This window comes from Apium graveolens, chromosome 10 (assembly GCF_009905375.1).
Source record: "Apium graveolens cultivar Ventura chromosome 10, ASM990537v1, whole genome shotgun sequence".
NCBI lineage: Eukaryota > Viridiplantae > Streptophyta > Magnoliopsida > Apiales > Apiaceae > Apium > Apium graveolens.
In genome coordinates this window covers 172317340-172326713 of record NC_133656.1, presented here as the reverse complement: position 1 = coordinate 172326713, position 9374 = coordinate 172317340, and the positions used below count along the sequence as shown (strand labels likewise).

General features: G+C 33.6%; 1 long non-coding RNA gene across 2 annotated transcripts; it reads right to left on the bottom strand.

Annotated features, from left to right (window-relative positions):
* Positions 1-1327: 1327 nt before the first annotated feature.
* On the bottom strand, positions 1328-4745 carry LOC141693930 (uncharacterized). Of its 2 annotated transcripts, none has more exons than XR_012563310.1 (3): positions 4544-4745; positions 4401-4458; positions 1328-1548 (listed from the first exon to the last, which is right to left on the bottom strand). It is a non-coding gene; the product is annotated as an uncharacterized LOC141693930 (long non-coding RNA). The 2 variants fall into 2 exon arrangements; XR_012563311.1 differs by lacking the exon at positions 1328-1548 and adding an exon at positions 3431-3645.
* Positions 4746-9374: the final 4629 nt, after the last annotated feature.

The window sequence follows — 9374 nt, the reverse complement described above, 5'->3', positions numbered from 1 at the left end:
GTGTAGGGATTTCTTTGTTTAAGTGTGAAAAATTGGTGGGTGTCAAAATCAAAAAGAAAAAGAAAAAAGAAAAAAGAAAAGAAGAGGTTAAGTTCTCCTTTGAGACCAACGGATGGCAAGTGTAATATCATATGAAAGGGACGATCCATGTGCATGTGCTGGTATTAAGTACATTGTACTAGAAATTATGAGGGATTAACTTAATATCTCTTATTTTTCTTGGTGACTTTTCACTACCCTTGGTTACTGGAGAAATACTTGAACCTTGAAAAAAAGGAGAAGATGAAAAAGATTTTGTGTTCACTGGTTTGTACAAAATGAAGTGGGGAAGTACTTAATAATTTGTGCTTGGGATTAATATTGTAAGAGTTCGCTTAGCTTTTACATGATTTGATTTCATATTGAGTGCTTAATTAAAAATTAACATTATGCTCTATTAGTTTATCAAATTAGCCACTTGTGAGCCTTTTTCTTGATATCCTACCCTTCATCTTAGCCATGTTACAACCTTTAACAAAGACCTTTTGATTTGTGCATACATATATTCAAAGTACTGGAGATTTGGTAGACAACCAAGCTTATGGTAGCGCATGATTTCATTGATTGAACTTGAGCGAATACGCTTAGCCTATACACTTGTGTGATTTGAGAGTAATGTGAGTTTTCTACCCATGGCATAATACTTACTAAAGGCGATGTTGTAATATCTGGGACATAACGTGTAATTATTTTTATTGATAAATGATTATTATGTGATTTTTGGTGAATTATCTGACGCTTGCTGTTGTTATGTGAATGTTCATATGTGGTAAAGTCTAAGTATGTTAATTTTATTATGTCCACAATAAAATATAGATAATTAAGGTATTTTTCTGGTAATTTTTGGAATATTATATGATTTTATATTGATTTATGAATTTATTAATTATTTTCTGAATAATTACAAAATTATTTTATAAAGCCGGGAATCGTCCAACCTCAACCATTTTTACGTTTTTATAACCCGAAACTCTTCCGAAAACTCCTTCCTAACCTAATCTGGTAATTTCGGGCATCTTCCATGTTTTGACTTTTTCGATCTGGATTACGGTTTGACCCGTGCGCGGCCCGACGCGATATTTTCGATACGCTAACCTTTCTCGATAACATTATGTAACACCCCCAAATCCGGGGTCGGGGATCCGGGTTGTCACGAGTTCCATTTCCCTTAATAACACCCAATCTTAATAAATAATCAACTACTCTATACTGTGACCCCACAATAAACACACACACCACAAGTTATAGTCTCAGAGATGAACACTCAAAAAATAACACAAGTCCTTATATTCCACAATTATAAACCTTACAAAGGTTCTGAATAAATTTACATATTCCTTGCCATTATTACAATTCATATTATACATAAGTCTGGTTCATCAATAGTTGAAAACCTAGCCTATTGGTAGCTCCTACCTCAGCTACGGCGGCATCAACGCTTTCAGAAGACTGCGGAACATTTTCTAACCGCTTGCGAATCGGGAGCTTGGTCATGTTCATCTTTTCTATCTGTTGTTGTGTGATGAAAGAAGAAAGCAAGGGTGAGCAGCAAGCCCACCAAAATAATATGTATAATGATTAACAATATATGAGCCTTCTCATAGTACTCATGAAAGTCTTGGTCAAAAGAAATGAACCAAGTTTGATATCTTAATGCGATGAAGTCGCAAAATATTCAGTATATATACATATATACTTTTCAAAATCTTGGAAGTCCTCTTCCATGCATAATATACACAGAGTTCCAGTTTATAATTATATAAAAATATCGTTCCAAGGTGATCTCATATATCTACCCTTGTCTCAACGTTTTTCTGAAAATCTTTGATATGCATAAGATAATCATTAACTAGATATAAGTTGAAAATATGAAGTTACAAGATACCCCAATATACTTATATCTTTTCCAAATATTACTTGAACTACCACCGTTCAAGTTATAATCAGTTCAAAAGTTCATCACATAGATGAGACTACAAGACAAGATTTGAATAGATTCAATCTTTGAATATCATTATAAATAATGAAGTTACGAGATACTTCATTAAATCCCGATATATATATACACCTATATATATACATTTCATACACTCCTTGAAAACCTCTGTTATGAAAATTATAAACAGAGTTGCAATATCCAATGAATTTGGAAAGGAGAAAACCTTGGCATAAACCTGATATCTTGCTGATCAGGCAAAGATACCAATAAGTAACCTTTTCTACTAGTAGATGGACGAATTCCCCACTGGTCATCACCCTGGCCGCAATAGGACCTTATGCTGGACTGCCACTCAGCCACTTACGCATTTGATGGACTCCCACTGAGCCACTTACACTTTCATGGACGCCCACTGAGCCCATGTTGCTTATGCCGACTCAAATAGATGAACTTACTTCCCGAACGATGGGCAAGTAATCAAGATGTTTTCTCAAAACAGCAACCTCGTTGCGAATGTAAAATACACCACTGAGCCGGATCCCTCAAGTTTTGAACGAGTATTTAAATCCCCTTTAAAAGGAAGATCTTAAATATAAAAATGAGTTTTGGGATCCGCTCTAACTTTTAAAAATCATTTTGAAGACTCGAAAACACTTTAAAGAGTGTTTGGAGTAATGCTGATTTAATGAAATAAATCAGTCCCAATATATTAGAAAATATCTGAATATTATTATTTAAATAATATTCCCATAAAGAATAATCTTTATAAAAAATAATTGAAGTAGAAGTTTTAAAACTTATGCTTGAAATGAGTATTAAATAACCAAAGATATACTTATATGAAAGTACTATCTTTATTTGAATAATCAAAGATAAGTTTGATTATCGACACCTTATTCTTTAATAAAATAAAGAACATATCTCAGCAAATAATCGGAGTCATAGATCCTCAAATGAATATTCAAATAATATTCATTAAATAATATAAACTGAGTCATAAGCCCTCGAATGAATATTCAAATAATATTCAATAAATAATATAAAAGAGTCATAAGCCCTCGAATGAATATTCAAATAATATTCAAATAATAAAATAAAAGGAGTCATAAGTCCTCGAATGAATATTCAAAATAATATTCATTTAATAAAATAAAGAAGTCATAAGCCCTCGAATGAATATTCGTAATAATATTCATTAAATAAAATAAAGGAGTCATAAGCCCTCGAATGAATATTCGTAATAATATTCATTAAATAAAATAAAGTTATCGAATAAACCTTATTCGATTAATAGTTTTAAAAACTATATCAATATATATATATATAAATATATATTATACTCGGGAGCCTCGCCTCCCGGTTTTAGAAAAAGTTCACCTTTTGATCCCCTATACTAAGGGTATACGCAAATACCGCTTATCTCTAGCATAGGTATTATGCAACGAATAAGTATTTGAACCAACAGATATATAAATCAAGAATACGAAACATGCATGCATATATACCATATCACATGCTACAATATATCGCAAGAATTTGCTAATAACAAATATGCATTTATCACAAGATCATGCATATACACATATACATCACAACAACAGTATAACGGGTAGAAAACTTGCCTGAGCGACTGGGGGTTACAAATGGCTCGGGACGAGTCTGGTAACCTATAAATAACATATAAGTTGGAATTAAACCGAAGTCACTTGTAAATCTATACTTTAACCAAATTAGACTCTAACGCTCGCTTTGCGCTTACTGATTCTCTTAAGTCGCTTGAGTACCCTCGGCTCCACCATTTTTAATAAATTAACCATTACGAGTTTTAAGGAGATTCCTTCGCGAGTGTCTTACCAACTGCCTATTACACTTTACATAAATGTTTCATACTCCAATTAGTCATTTAAGGTCTTTAACCTATGTTTCAAAGTAAGACGAGGGGTAATGTTTCGTTCGCGAAACGTCGTTACTTAAAACGGCCGTTTCTCCTAAACCGTACATCGGAATCAAACGAACCACATATCAAAACGAAGCTCGTAACATGAACTATCTAAACATGGCAATGGTCGAAACCTATCAGGGAGTTCTCGGGTCCTAATGTTATGAACAAAAGCAGTCTAAAGTAAATCGGACATTACGACGGCTATGTTTACGCGATTTCCAAATTTTTTACCATTCTAAATCATATCAATCCAACTACCAATCAACAACAACTCAAGATACACATCAATGCTACTGATTTCAGTCATAATAAGCTCAAGGTTCTTAATCCAATCATATATTATAACATCTCCAAATTCAACTAAACTACTTAACAATTAAGCTCGAATCATGCTTATCATTCAAATTACTACTCATCCATCCAAACCATCTCCAAACTTCAACATTCAAACTTATTCCTAAAGGGTGTGAAGATTTATACCTTTCTTAGAGGGTGGAAAGTTACTAGGAAGCCTTATGGAGCCTCCTACAAGCTTGATCTTTCCAAAGAAATCAAGAACACAAAGTTAGGCTTTGAAGTTTCTAAAAGTCCGATTTAAAGAACTGTAAAAATTAGGGTCTTACCATGCTTATTTGGATGAGACTTGTGAACAAGAGTTGTAGGCCATCTCAATACCTTTCCAACGAGCTATAGAACACAACATTTGAATGAGAAATGAAGGATATACAGCAGTTTTAATGTGCTGGTTCTGTTTTGGCCGAGAGCAATGAAAATGGGGGAGAAAAAAGCTTGCTTGTGTTGACTTATTTTGTGGTGTAAATGGAATGGTAGGTGGATATTTGTTTGGCTAACTCTTGGTTAGTTAGTGGAAAGTGATGTAAGCAAGCCTATGTCACCACTTGCGTCACTCTTGCCACTTGTCCTCTTCTTATGGTGGAAGCTTTTCATTAGGCTTAATCCTTGTTAATTAGGTGCTTTAATACTTGTATTATCCTTGCTAATCCCCTAGCTACTTGCCAAGCTTGATCCTTAGTCGTTTAATTGCTTTACGACTCGTTTATTATTCATTCTCGTTGATCGTTTGAGGGATCATATCCGGGATCTTATTACTTGGGTTCCCCTAAACCTTTCTCAATATTTTATATTCCTTTTATGATCCTCTCTTATAACCCTTGAATTTAAATCATTTTAATCATGTTACCTTATACTCAATTCTTTCGGTATCTGGTGGATTTTCGGGAAAAATCAAAGTGTCCGGATCCGAATTCTAATGACCTTTACATACACTCATTTAATTTATGGAATACTAATACGATCTTAGAATTTCCATAACAGTACTCCTATATAACGTGATCTGATAATTTTCCTTAATCAGCATTTTCAGCAAAAGTTACTATTCATCCGTGTTTTAAAAATTCCAAAAATTGGGGTTATTACACATTATCTTCTTACAATCGTTTTATAAAAACTCGGTTTTGATAATTATCCGAAATAGGATAACGTTTATCCAATATAGGATAGTGCTTATCCAAAACAAGATAGTGCTTATCCAAAACAGGATAGTGTTTATCCAAAAAGGGTAATGTTTATCCAAAATAAACGTATTTATCTATCCAACACGATCTAGAACGTACTAATATTTTGTATATATAAATAGCCCTTTCTTATTTCATTTTCACGCGCAAATCATAATCAGACAGTACAAACCCTGAAAAACCAGAGAAAACTTTATTAAAACACTGTATTCTTGAAAATCAATCGCACTAACGAAGGCGTTATTGAACTCCGATTCGGGCGTGCAATATATCAAAACGAAGCTCTCGAAATCTTCTTTCTGAATCAACCATCAGTTTTTGCCCATAAATCAAGGTATTTTTCTAATTTAATTATTTTAATTCGAATTAAATATGGATTAAATTATGAATTTTTGTTCTTGATGTTTTTGATATGATTTGATGGCATAATCGTGTAGATCTTTTTTTCCTGGTGAATTTGGTATATTATATGTCAAAAATCGAGTTCAATAACATGTAGAAAAGTTGATTTGATTCTTGAGTTTGAATGTTATTCATGTTCTTGAATAAACTCACCGGAAAATTAATATTTTTGGCCGGATTTTTGATTCGTTAAATCTGGAACTGTGTAATCTATCTCAACTGATCGATCGTGGTATGAGGATTCTATTGGTGGTGGTTATTTTAACAGAGGAGCCCCGTAACGCCTTGACCGGAGTTTGGTCGGCGACGGTGGCGTGAAGTTTGGCCGAATTTTTCGGCGAGTTTAGCGTCATATTGAACGTTTTAACAATGGTTCTGGACTCAGGACAAACAGACGAGGTGATCTGCACCTTTTGGTGCAGATCTGGGCAGCTGGGGGTTGCTTCCGGCGAGCTTGATGGCGGCGGCCATGGCTGCCGGTGGCGGAGATGGAAAGTGGTGGTGAAACTTCAGTTTCATCACCCACCTTTCACATAAATTACAATTCAGTCCCTCATGTTTAAAAACATTTCAAAAAAATATTCTTTTATTTTAAAAATCAGAAAATTGTTTATCTATTTATTTTAAATTCAAAAAAATTATTTTAATTATTTATTTATTCAAAAATAAATCAAAATTATTTTATTAATTAATTTTAATTAGTTTTTAATTATTTTAATTAATCAATTAATTTATTATTAATTAATTAATTAATTAATTTAATTAATTAATTAATAATTAATATTAATTGATTTAATTATTAGATTTAATTATTTAAAATTGGTTTAAAAATTCTGAAAAATAGTTTTGAGCTTTAAAATATTATTTTAAATTATTTTTATGGCTCGATAATTATTATAAAATTATTTTAAAGCGAAATTCGGGTGTTCGAACCCTATTATTTAATTATAAAATGATTCGGAGTTCAATTTTAATTCCGAAAAATATTCAAAAATTCGTAATAAATATCTAGAAAATCATTTTGATCTCGAATCTTCTTTGAAAAATTATTTTGATTGAATATCTTGCGTGCTATGTGCTACGTGTTATCCCATTAATGTGTTATGTGCCTATGTGGTTATTGTATGACCGTTTTGGTCATAACTTTCAATCCGTAAATTGGATTTGGGTAAAATGAAGGGTAAATAAAAGCTTATGACGTCTATGTGACGATTAGAATAGTATGAGATTGAGTATTGATAGATGATTGTGATGCCTAGCAGAGTAAGCGAGGCATAGAAAGAGAAAGTCAATGATCCGTAGATAGAATTGAAGCATAAAAAGAGAAGGTAAGTGATTGACGAATAGAAGCAAGGCATGAAAAAAGAAGAAAAGTAATTGATGAGTAAAACTGTTAGATGAGTACAAGTAAAGTTGGAAATCATCGATGATAAGGCAAGTCTTTCTGAACCTTTCTTCAAGATATATTGCGAATATTTCTGAACTTTCTCATAACATGTTGCTATTATTCAAAATAAATCTTATATATTGCAAGTGTTTTAAACTATTCAACCTTAAACCTTAATTCTTATTGATCTTGAGCCATAAGCCTTATTCTTCATAAACCGTTAATTGTTGAATTCTCAGATACGGGCCAGACATATACGATGCTACTCCACAAATACATACACACCATAAACCAAGTATTTCAACAGAATTTCTTGAGTAGGCAAAAACTTATACACCCTGGAATACCCTAACACATCAAAGGTCAATACCCTGTATTATCTTTGAACCATTGTTCTTCCGATACTTGATTTTTCATTAAGCTTAAAGTCGTTCTTCATATTTACACCTTGACATATCCTGGTAATACTTGTGAAATGTTTTATGTTCCGAGATAAATGCCTTATCAATGTTGATTATGATTCTGTTTTATTGAATTACAATGGTATTTCTATGGAATTGTTTTAGAATTGGATGGTTTTATAAATATGGACCAGATTCGTGGTCAGACCAGATTCGTGGTCAGACCAGATTCGTGGTCATATTAGGCCAATGCGTGCCTTGGATCCAGTATATAGGGTAAAGTCGGGAGCCTTGCTCGGGGTTAGTGTGTGACTGATCAACAGCCTAATCTTGATTTTTTTTTAAATTGAAAAGGATATCCAATTATATTCATTGCTTATCCAGAAACTTGATTCTTATGAATCATTTCAACTGATCATTGCTGAACCTCAGTTATTGCTATTATGACTTGCTGAGCTAGTTAGCTCACTCTTGCAAATATGTCATGTTATTTTACAGTTAAAAAGGAAATGGTTGATAACGAGGATTCCCAGTCCAGTGTGCGATCTAGGATTCCAGGATAAGACGGACCGAGTTAGCAGGAGTTTTATAATGTAGATGAGATATGTAAGATTGTAAGAATGATGTCATTATCAGTTGTAAGCGGAACTAGTTGGGATTTGGTACGATGTAATAAAAGTTAAGGTTGTGGCGTGTTTTCATACTTTAACCTATTGCGATCCATGGTTATGGTAATAAGGATCTTTGCGTATATCACTTTCATAAGCAGGTATTTATATATATGTTGAGTGTGTGTGTATGTGTGTGTGTGTGTTGTGAACCCCAAACCTATGACCCGGGTTTGGAGGGCGTCACAGATTTGGTATCAGAGCCACAGGTTATAAGTCCCTGAAACAAGCCTAGATTGTCGGGAATGGGTAGAGGGTTAAGATTAGTGTTAAAAAAATAAAGAAATAGAACGTCGAAAGGTTGAGTGTGATTAAATAGGAGGTTTTAGTATAATTCGTGGTGAGATTCGAGATTCTTATCTAGAAGCGTAATTTTTAGATAGCGGCGATGACAGATTCCTTTATTTCGATATCATCTGATCACTCGGAGCCGTCAGTTGGAGGACCGTCAACTGATCCACGCCCTGTTCATTCACCGATGTTAGCCATGCCACATCCTGTTGCGGAGATTGCACCTTTTCAAGTTCTTATCTCATTCCCTGATGCGAGACTATCTATTCGAGAATCCCCCACATACTAATTCTGGTTCTATCGGATATTCAACTGTGGGTGCATCTTTTCTGTCTCCCCCGCACCTTGTTCTATACCATCAGTTTTAAAAACCCGTCTTATAAAGTAATAGCACCTATGAGGATGGATTCGAGAGCTACGGCATAGAGTGAATACACGAGATATTAAGAGGGGTAAGAAGAAACTTAGAGAGAGAATTTAGTTATTCCGAAGGATAGCTGCTACCAGGTTATATGGGGCTGCTAATGAATATGCCACCCATGATTATCTTGTGAAGTGAATTAGATGGATTTCTAAAGAAATTTGAGAGGATTGGAGATTGAGAGTTTTCTTGGAATTAGATGATGTTATGACTAAGCATGATACGTGTAGAAGTAATGTGATCGACCTTGTGTTATAAAATAAATCTGATGATCGCTGAATAGATTTGTTATACTTAGTAATTGTAAGAGATGATTATGGGAATGCTACCAGTATGGAAGACCAGAAGT